Source organism: Schistocerca gregaria, unplaced genomic scaffold, assembly GCF_023897955.1.
Source record: "Schistocerca gregaria isolate iqSchGreg1 unplaced genomic scaffold, iqSchGreg1.2 ptg000431l, whole genome shotgun sequence".
Taxonomy (NCBI): Eukaryota; Metazoa; Arthropoda; class Insecta; order Orthoptera; family Acrididae; genus Schistocerca; species Schistocerca gregaria.
This window is the reverse complement of record NW_026061857.1, coordinates 314,635-324,308: the sequence shown is the minus strand read 5'-3', so window position 1 is coordinate 324,308 and position 9,674 is coordinate 314,635. Positions and strand designations below refer to the sequence as shown.

Genomic DNA, 9,674 nt, shown 5'->3' with positions numbered 1-9,674 from the left:
ACACTAGATCGCGTGTTGCTACCCCTGCCAGCCCTCTTTTCCAGAGTTCCCTGGCGGTCACCGATCCGAATACTAACGTTGTTGCTTATCGTCGGTGATCGTACCAGAACAGTTGATTTTCTGTTTTTTTAGTTTTTTATTTAATTACTTAGTTTTTGGAATTTAGCGCTCTGACGCATTTCAAGTGCACATCTGTCGATTCGCAGTGTTTCGTTACTTTCAAGGAGTTCCTACCACCCTTCCTTGGCGCATTCTTGCTCAAACTGAGTTCATTACTGTAATTTCGCATCTTACGTTTAATACAGTAGTTTAAAATGCTTGTGGGAGCATCTTTGTCGCACCTGAGAGTTAGCATGAAAAGAGGGCTGCCAGGTGTAGTGACATGAAATTTACAAGAAGAGAGAGAGCCAACAGCACCTGGTGTTCCCAGGCGGTCACCCATCCAAGTACTAACCGGGCCCGATGTTGCTTAACTTCGGTGATCGGACGAGAACCGGTGTATTCAACATGGTATGGCCGTTGGCGTCCTTATACTGTAGCCGCACGGCAGAAGAAGCCTTCGCCTCTCCTCCCAACACACGCAATCGCCATTTTCGGTGGCACATTTGACGCAAAGCACGTCCTTCCACCTCGACACTCGCGGGAGACGCACCTTGTTATTGTTATCCAGCGCAGGTCTTGCGCGCGGCCGGGCGGCGGGTGGACTGCGCGGGGTGTGGCAGTGTCCTGCTGGACCGAGGGAAGCGTTCTCACCTGCCTGACACGCGTCGCGCTTCCAGATATTTGCGTAATTCGCACGGTGCATTCTCGGCTGTCCACTTCTGTCCCGACTTGTCCCGACTTTGCTCGACTGCCGCTCGCTGCCGCTCGGGTCGTGGTCCATATGACAGCACAAGCACGAGAAACATCTGCGAGACTGGCGCCGGACTGACCGGCGTGTCCGAGGCGCCGTGTGCGGCCGTTCGGAGCTACTAGTGCAGCGCTGTGCCGTGCCGTGGAAAGGTGCGAAAACACGGACACAAGACACAGGCGGTTCGACAAAGCATCCATCTCTTCTAGCGGCGAAAGATAAATTTTCGTTTACAAATATGCAATTGTGCACTGCTACAAAACTATAAGCCCTGGCGTATTTCAGAACAGTCCTGTCGTGTCATACTCTTGTTATTTCTAGAGACACTTTGTCTGTCTTCATTTTTTGGCTACCCCTGCCAGCCCTCTTTTCCAGAGTTCCCTGGCGGTCACCGATCCGAATACTAACGTTGTTGCTTATCGTCGGTGATCGTACCAGAACAGTTGATTTTCTGTTTTTTTAGTTTTTTATTTAATTACTTAGTTTTTGGAATTTAGCGCTCTGACGCATTTCAAGTGCACATCTGTCGATTCGCAGTGTTTCGTTACTTTCAAGGAGTTCCTACCACCCTTCCTTGGCGCATTCTTGCTCAAACTGAGTTCATTACTGTAATTTCGCATCTTACGTTTAATACAGTAGTTTAAAATGCTTGTGGGAGCATCTTTGTCGCACCTGAGAGTTAGCATGAAAAGAGGGCTGCCAGGTGTAGTGACATGAAATTTACAAGAAGAGAGAGAGCCAACAGCACCTGGTGTTCCCAGGCGGTCACCCATCCAAGTACTAACCGGGCCCGATGTTGCTTAACTTCGGTGATCGGACGAGAACCGGTGTATTCAACATGGTATGGCCGTTGGCGTCCTTATACTGTAGCCGCACGGCAGAAGAAGCCTTCGCCTCTCCTCCCAACACACGCAATCGCCATTTTCGGTGGCACATTTGACGCAAAGCACGTCCTTCCACCTCGACACTCGCGGGAGACGCACCTTGTTATTGTTATCCAGCGCAGGTCTTGCGCGCGGCCGGGCGGCGGGTGGACTGCGCGGGGTGTGGCAGTGTCCTGCTGGACCGAGGGAAGCGTTCTCACCTGCCTGACACGCGTCGCGCTTCCAGATATTTGCGTAATTCGCACGGTGCATTCTCGGCTGTCCACTTCTGTCCCGACTTGTCCCGACTTTGCTCGACTGCCGCTCGCTGCCGCTCGGGTCGTGGTCCATATGACAGCACAAGCACGAGAAACATCTGCGAGACTGGCGCCGGACTGACCGGCGTGTCCGAGGCGCCGTGTGCGGCCGTTCGGAGCTACTAGTGCAGCGCTGTGCCGTGCCGTGGAAAGGTGCGAAAACACGGACACAAGACACAGGCGGTTCGACAAAGCATCCATCTCTTCTAGCGGCGAAAGATAAATTTTCGTTTACAAATATGCAATTGTGCACTGCTACAAAACTATAAGCCCTGGCGTATTTCAGAACAGTCCTGTCGTGTCATACTCTTGTTATTTCTAGAGACACTTTGTCTGTCTTCATTTTTTGGCTACCCCTGCCAGCCCTCTTTTCCAGAGTTCCCTGGCGGTCACCGATCCGAATACTAACGTTGTTGCTTATCGTCGGTGATCGTACCAGAACAGTTGATTTTCTGTTTTTTTAGTTTTTTATTTAATTACTTAGTTTTTGGAATTTAGCGCTCTGACGCATTTCAAGTGCACATCTGTCGATTCGCAGTGTTTCGTTACTTTCAAGGAGTTCCTACCACCCTTCCTTGGCGCATTCTTGCTCAAACTGAGTTCATTACTGTAATTTCGCATCTTACGTTTAATACAGTAGTTTAAAATGCTTGTGGGAGCATCTTTGTCGCACCTGAGAGTTAGCATGAAAAGAGGGCTGCCAGGTGTAGTGACATGAAATTTACAAGAAGAGAGAGAGCCAACAGCACCTGGTGTTCCCAGGCGGTCACCCATCCAAGTACTAACCGGGCCCGATGTTGCTTAACTTCGGTGATCGGACGAGAACCGGTGTATTCAACATGGTATGGCCGTTGGCGTCCTTATACTGTAGCCGCACGGCAGAAGAAGCCTTCGCCTCTCCTCCCAACACACGCAATCGCCATTTTCGGTGGCACATTTGACGCAAAGCACGTCCTTCCACCTCGACACTCGCGGGAGACGCACCTTGTTATTGTTATCCAGCGCAGGTCTTGCGCGCGGCCGGGCGGCGGGTGGACTGCGCGGGGTGTGGCAGTGTCCTGCTGGACCGAGGGAAGCGTTCTCACCTGCCTGACACGCGTCGCGCTTCCAGATATTTGCGTAATTCGCACGGTGCATTCTCGGCTGTCCACTTCTGTCCCGACTTGTCCCGACTTTGCTCGACTGCCGCTCGCTGCCGCTCGGGTCGTGGTCCATATGACAGCACAAGCACGAGAAACATCTGCGAGACTGGCGCCGGACTGACCGGCGTGTCCGAGGCGCCGTGTGCGGCCGTTCGGAGCTACTAGTGCAGCGCTGTGCCGTGCCGTGGAAAGGTGCGAAAACACGGACACAAGACACAGGCGGTTCGACAAAGCATCCATCTCTTCTAGCGGCGAAAGATAAATTTTCGTTTACAAATATGCAATTGTGCACTGCTACAAAACTATAAGCCCTGGCGTATTTCAGAACAGTCCTGTCGTGTCATACTCTTGTTATTTCTAGAGACACTTTGTCTGTCTTCATTTTTTGGCTACCCCTGCCAGCCCTCTTTTCCAGAGTTCCCTGGCGGTCACCGATCCGAATACTAACGTTGTTGCTTATCGTCGGTGATCGTACCAGAACAGTTGATTTTCTGTTTTTTTTAGTTTTTTATTTAATTACTTAGTTTTTGGAATTTAGCGCTCTGACGCATTTCAAGTGCACATCTGTCGATTCGCAGTGTTTCGTTACTTTCAAGGAGTTCCTACAACCCTTCCTTGGCGCATTCTTGCTCAAACTGAGTTCATTACTGTAATTTCGCATCTTACGTTTAATACAGTAGTTTAAAATGCTTGTGGGAGCATCTTTGTCGCACCTGAGAGTTAGCATGAAAAGAGGGCTGCCAGGTGTAGTGACATGAAATTTACAAGAAGAGAGAGAGCCAACAGCACCTGGTGTTCCCAGGCGGTCACCCATCCAAGTACTAACCGGGCCCGATGTTGCTTAACTTCGGTGATCGGACGAGAACCGGTGTATTCAACATGGTATGGCCGTTGGCGTCCTTATACTGTAGCCGCACGGCAGAAGAAGCCTTCGCCTCTCCTCCCAACACACGCAATCGCCATTTTCGGTGGCACATTTGACGCAAAGCACGTCCTTCCACCTCGACACTCGCGGGAGACGCACCTTGTTATTGTTATCCAGCGCAGGTCTTGCGCGCGGCCGGGCGGCGGGTGGACTGCGCGGGGTGTGGCAGTGTCCTGCTGGACCGAGGGAAGCGTTCTCACCTGCCTGACACGCGTCGCGCTTCCAGATATTTGCGTAATTCGCACGGTGCATTCTCGGCTGTCCACTTCTGTCCCGACTTGTCCCGACTTTGCTCGACTGCCGCTCGCTGCCGCTCGGGTCGTGGTCCATATGACAGCACAAGCACGAGAAACATCTGCGAGACTGGCGCCGGACTGACCGGCGTGTCCGAGGCGCCGTGTGCGGCCGTTCGGAGCTACTAGTGCAGCGCTGTGCCGTGCCGTGGAAAGGTGCGAAAACACGGACACAAGACACAGGCGGTTCGACAAAGCATCCATCTCTTCTAGCGGCGAAAGATAAATTTTCGTTTACAAATATGCAATTGTGCACTGCTACAAAACTATAAGCCCTGGCGTATTTCAGAACAGTCCTGTCGTGTCATACTCTTGTTATTTCTAGAGACACTTTGTCTGTCTTCATTTTTTGGCTACCCCTGCCAGCCCTCTTTTCCAGAGTTCCCTGGCGGTCACCGATCCGAATACTAACGTTGTTGCTTATCGTCGGTGATCGTACCAGAACAGTTGATTTTCTGTTTTTTTAGTTTTTTATTTAATTACTTAGTTTTTGGAATTTAGCGCTCTGACGCATTTCAAGTGCACATCTGTCGATTCGCAGTGTTTCGTTACTTTCAAGGAGTTCCTACCACCCTTCCTTGGCGCATTCTTGCTCAAACTGAGTTCATTACTGTAATTTCGCATCTTACGTTTAATACAGTAGTTTAAAATGCTTGTGGGAGCATCTTTGTCGCACCTGAGAGTTAGCATGAAAAGAGGGCTGCCAGGTGTAGTGACATGAAATTTACAAGAAGAGAGAGAGCCAACAGCACCTGGTGTTCCCAGGCGGTCACCCATCCAAGTACTAACCGGGCCCGATGTTGCTTAACTTCGGTGATCGGACGAGAACCGGTGTATTCAACATGGTATGGCCGTTGGCGTCCTTATACTGTAGCCGCACGGCAGAAGAAGCCTTCGCCTCTCCTCCCAACACACGCAATCGCCATTTTCGGTGGCACATTTGACGCAAAGCACGTCCTTCCACCTCGACACTCGCGGGAGACGCACCTTGTTATTGTTATCCAGCGCAGGTCTTGCGCGCGGCCGGGCGGCGGGTGGACTGCGCGGGGTGTGGCAGTGTCCTGCTGGACCGAGGGAAGCGTTCTCACCTGCCTGACACGCGTCGCGCTTCCAGATATTTGCGTAATTCGCACGGTGCATTCTCGGCTGTCCACTTCTGTCCCGACTTGTCCCGACTTTGCTCGACTGCCGCTCGCTGCCGCTCGGGTCGTGGTCCATATGACAGCACAAGCACGAGAAACATCTGCGAGACTGGCGCCGGACTGACCGGCGTGTCCGAGGCGCCGTGTGCGGCCGTTCGGAGCTACTAGTGCAGCGCTGTGCCGTGCCGTGGAAAGGTGCGAAAACACGGACACAAGACACAGGCGGTTCGACAAAGCATCCATCTCTTCTAGCGGCGAAAGATAAATTTTCGTTTACAAATATGCAATTGTGCACTGCTACAAAACTATAAGCCCTGGCGTATTTCAGAACAGTCCTGTCGTGTCATACTCTTGTTATTTCTAGAGACACTTTGTCTGTCTTCATTTTTTGGCTACCCCTGCCAGCCCTCTTTTCCAGAGTTCCCTGGCGGTCACCGATCCGAATACTAACGTTGTTGCTTATCGTCGGTGATCGTACCAGAACAGTTGATTTTCTGTTTTTTTAGTTTTTTATTTAATTACTTAGTTTTTGGAATTTAGCGCTCTGACGCATTTCAAGTGCACATCTGTCGATTCGCAGTGTTTCGTTACTTTCAAGGAGTTCCTACCACCCTTCCTTGGCGCATTCTTGCTCAAACTGAGTTCATTACTGTAATTTCGCATCTTACGTTTAATACAGTAGTTTAAAATGCTTGTGGGAGCATCTTTGTCGCACCTGAGAGTTAGCATGAAAAGAGGGCTGCCAGGTGTAGTGACATGAAATTTACAAGAAGAGAGAGAGCCAACAGCACCTGGTGTTCCCAGGCGGTCACCCATCCAAGTACTAACCGGGCCCGATGTTGCTTAACTTCGGTGATCGGACGAGAACCGGTGTATTCAACATGGTATGGCCGTTGGCGTCCTTATACTGTAGCCGCACGGCAGAAGAAGCCTTCGCCTCTCCTCCCAACACACGCAATCGCCATTTTCGGTGGCACATTTGACGCAAAGCACGTCCTTCCACCTCGACACTCGCGGGAGACGCACCTTGTTATTGTTATCCAGCGCAGGTCTTGCGCGCGGCCGGGCGGCGGGTGGACTGCGCGGGGTGTGGCAGTGTCCTGCTGGACCGAGGGAAGCGTTCTCACCTGCCTGACACGCGTCGCGCTTCCAGATATTTGCGTAATTCGCACGGTGCATTCTCGGCTGTCCACTTCTGTCCCGACTTGTCCCGACTTTGCTCGACTGCCGCTCGCTGCCGCTCGGGTCGTGGTCCATATGACAGCACAAGCACGAGAAACATCTGCGAGACTGGCGCCGGACTGACCGGCGTGTCCGAGGCGCCGTGTGCGGCCGTTCGGAGCTACTAGTGCAGCGCTGTGCCGTGCCGTGGAAAGGTGCGAAAACACGGACACAAGACACAGGCGGTTCGACAAAGCATCCATCTCTTCTAGCGGCGAAAGATAAATTTTCGTTTACAAATATGCAATTGTGCACTGCTACAAAACTATAAGCCCTGGCGTATTTCAGAACAGTCCTGTCGTGTCATACTCTTGTTATTTCTAGAGACACTTTGTCTGTCTTCATTTTTTGGCTACCCCTGCCAGCCCTCTTTTCCAGAGTTCCCTGGCGGTCACCGATCCGAATACTAACGTTGTTGCTTATCGTCGGTGATCGTACCAGAACAGTTGATTTTCTGTTTTTTTAGTTTTTTATTTAATTACTTAGTTTTTGGAATTTAGCGCTCTGACGCATTTCAAGTGCACATCTGTCGATTCGCAGTGTTTCGTTACTTTCAAGGAGTTCCTACCACCCTTCCTTGGCGCATTCTTGCTCAAACTGAGTTCATTACTGTAATTTCGCATCTTACGTTTAATACAGTAGTTTAAAATGCTTGTGGGAGCATCTTTGTCGCACCTGAGAGTTAGCATGAAAAGAGGGCTGCCAGGTGTAGTGACATGAAATTTACAAGAAGAGAGAGAGCCAACAGCACCTGGTGTTCCCAGGCGGTCACCCATCCAAGTACTAACCGGGCCCGATGTTGCTTAACTTCGGTGATCGGACGAGAACCGGTGTATTCAACATGGTATGGCCGTTGGCGTCCTTATACTGTAGCCGCACGGCAGAAGAAGCCTTCGCCTCTCCTCCCAACACACGCAATCGCCATTTTCGGTGGCACATTTGACGCAAAGCACGTCCTTCCACCTCGACACTCGCGGGAGACGCACCTTGTTATTGTTATCCAGCGCAGGTCTTGCGCGCGGCCGGGCGGCGGGTGGACTGCGCGGGGTGTGGCAGTGTCCTGCTGGACCGAGGGAAGCGTTCTCACCTGCCTGACACGCGTCGCGCTTCCAGATATTTGCGTAATTCGCACGGTGCATTCTCGGCTGTCCACTTCTGTCCCGACTTGTCCCGACTTTGCTCGACTGCCGCTCGCTGCCGCTCGGGTCGTGGTCCATATGACAGCACAAGCACGAGAAACATCTGCGAGACTGGCGCCGGACTGACCGGCGTGTCCGAGGCGCCGTGTGCGGCCGTTCGGAGCTACTAGTGCAGCGCTGTGCCGTGCCGTGGAAAGGTGCGAAAACACGGACACAAGACACAGGCGGTTCGACAAAGCATCCATCTCTTCTAGCGGCGAAAGATAAATTTTCGTTTACAAATATGCAATTGTGCACTGCTACAAAACTATAAGCCCTGGCGTATTTCAGAACAGTCCTGTCGTGTCATACTCTTGTTATTTCTAGAGACACTTTGTCTGTCTTCATTTTTTGGCTACCCCTGCCAGCCCTCTTTTCCAGAGTTCCCTGGCGGTCACCGATCCGAATACTAACGTTGTTGCTTATCGTCGGTGATCGTACCAGAACAGTTGATTTTCTGTTTTTTTAGTTTTTTATTTAATTACTTAGTTTTTGGAATTTAGCGCTCTGACGCATTTCAAGTGCACATCTGTCGATTCGCAGTGTTTCGTTACTTTCAAGGAGTTCCTACCACCCTTCCTTGGCGCATTCTTGCTCAAACTGAGTTCATTACTGTAATTTCGCATCTTACGTTTAATACAGTAGTTTAAAATGCTTGTGGGAGCATCTTTGTCGCACCTGAGAGTTAGCATGAAAAGAGGGCTGCCAGGTGTAGTGACATGAAATTTACAAGAAGAGAGAGAGCCAACAGCACCTGGTGTTCCCAGGCGGTCACCCATCCAAGTACTAACCGGGCCCGATGTTGCTTAACTTCGGTGATCGGACGAGAACCGGTGTATTCAACATGGTATGGCCGTTGGCGTCCTTATACTGTAGCCGCACGGCAGAAGAAGCCTTCGCCTCTCCTCCCAACACACGCAATCGCCATTTTCGGTGGCACATTTGACGCAAAGCACGTCCTTCCACCTCGACACTCGCGGGAGACGCACCTTGTTATTGTTATCCAGCGCAGGTCTTGCGCGCGGCCGGGCGGCGGGTGGACTGCGCGGGGTGTGGCAGTGTCCTGCTGGACCGAGGGAAGCGTTCTCACCTGCCTGACACGCGTCGCGCTTCCAGATATTTGCGTAATTCGCACGGTGCATTCTCGGCTGTCCACTTCTGTCCCGACTTGTCCCGACTTTGCTCGACTGCCGCTCGCTGCCGCTCGGGTCGTGGTCCATATGACAGCACAAGCACGAGAAACATCTGCGAGACTGGCGCCGGACTGACCGGCGTGTCCGAGGCGCCGTGTGCGGCCGTTCGGAGCTACTAGTGCAGCGCTGTGCCGTGCCGTGGAAAGGTGCGAAAACACGGACACAAGACACAGGCGGTTCGACAAAGCATCCATCTCTTCTAGCGGCGAAAGATAAATTTTCGTTTACAAATATGCAATTGTGCACTGCTACAAAACTATAAGCCCTGGCGTATTTCAGAACAGTCCTGTCGTGTCATACTCTTGTTATTTCTAGAGACACTTTGTCTGTCTTCATTTTTTGGCTACCCCTGCCAGCCCTCTTTTCCAGAGTTCCCTGGCGGTCACCGATCCGAATACTAACGTTGTTGCTTATCGTCGGTGATCGTACCAGAACAGTTGATTTTCTGTTTTTTTAGTTTTTTATTTAATTACTTAGTTTTTGGAATTTAGCGCTCTGACGCATTTCAAGTGCACATCTGTCGATTCGCAGTGTTTCGTTACTTTCAAGG

The 9,674-nt window shown here is 51.4% G+C and overlaps 8 non-coding genes across 8 annotated transcripts; all 8 read right to left on the bottom strand.

The window, feature by feature from the left end:
• Positions 1-405: 405 nt before the first annotated feature.
• LOC126311409 (5S ribosomal RNA) lies at positions 406-524 on the bottom strand. The gene has a single exon (XR_007554554.1). It is a non-coding gene; the product is annotated as a 5S ribosomal RNA (ribosomal RNA).
• A 1,062-nt stretch (positions 525-1,586) lies between these two features.
• On the bottom strand, positions 1,587-1,705 carry LOC126311656 (5S ribosomal RNA). The gene has a single exon (XR_007554777.1). It is a non-coding gene; the product is annotated as a 5S ribosomal RNA (ribosomal RNA).
• A 1,062-nt stretch (positions 1,706-2,767) lies between these two features.
• LOC126311654 (5S ribosomal RNA) lies at positions 2,768-2,886 on the bottom strand. The gene has a single exon (XR_007554776.1). It is a non-coding gene; the product is annotated as a 5S ribosomal RNA (ribosomal RNA).
• A 1,063-nt stretch (positions 2,887-3,949) lies between these two features.
• LOC126311653 (5S ribosomal RNA) lies at positions 3,950-4,068 on the bottom strand. The gene has a single exon (XR_007554775.1). It is a non-coding gene; the product is annotated as a 5S ribosomal RNA (ribosomal RNA).
• A 1,062-nt stretch (positions 4,069-5,130) lies between these two features.
• Positions 5,131-5,249, bottom strand: LOC126311652 (5S ribosomal RNA). Its single transcript, XR_007554774.1, has one exon. It is a non-coding gene; the product is annotated as a 5S ribosomal RNA (ribosomal RNA).
• Positions 5,250-6,311: 1,062 nt separating this feature from the next.
• On the bottom strand, positions 6,312-6,430 carry LOC126311651 (5S ribosomal RNA). The gene has a single exon (XR_007554773.1). It is a non-coding gene; the product is annotated as a 5S ribosomal RNA (ribosomal RNA).
• A 1,062-nt stretch (positions 6,431-7,492) lies between these two features.
• LOC126311649 (5S ribosomal RNA) lies at positions 7,493-7,611 on the bottom strand. The gene has a single exon (XR_007554771.1). It is a non-coding gene; the product is annotated as a 5S ribosomal RNA (ribosomal RNA).
• A 1,062-nt stretch (positions 7,612-8,673) lies between these two features.
• Positions 8,674-8,792, bottom strand: LOC126311648 (5S ribosomal RNA). Its single transcript, XR_007554770.1, has one exon. It is a non-coding gene; the product is annotated as a 5S ribosomal RNA (ribosomal RNA).
• Positions 8,793-9,674: the final 882 nt, after the last annotated feature.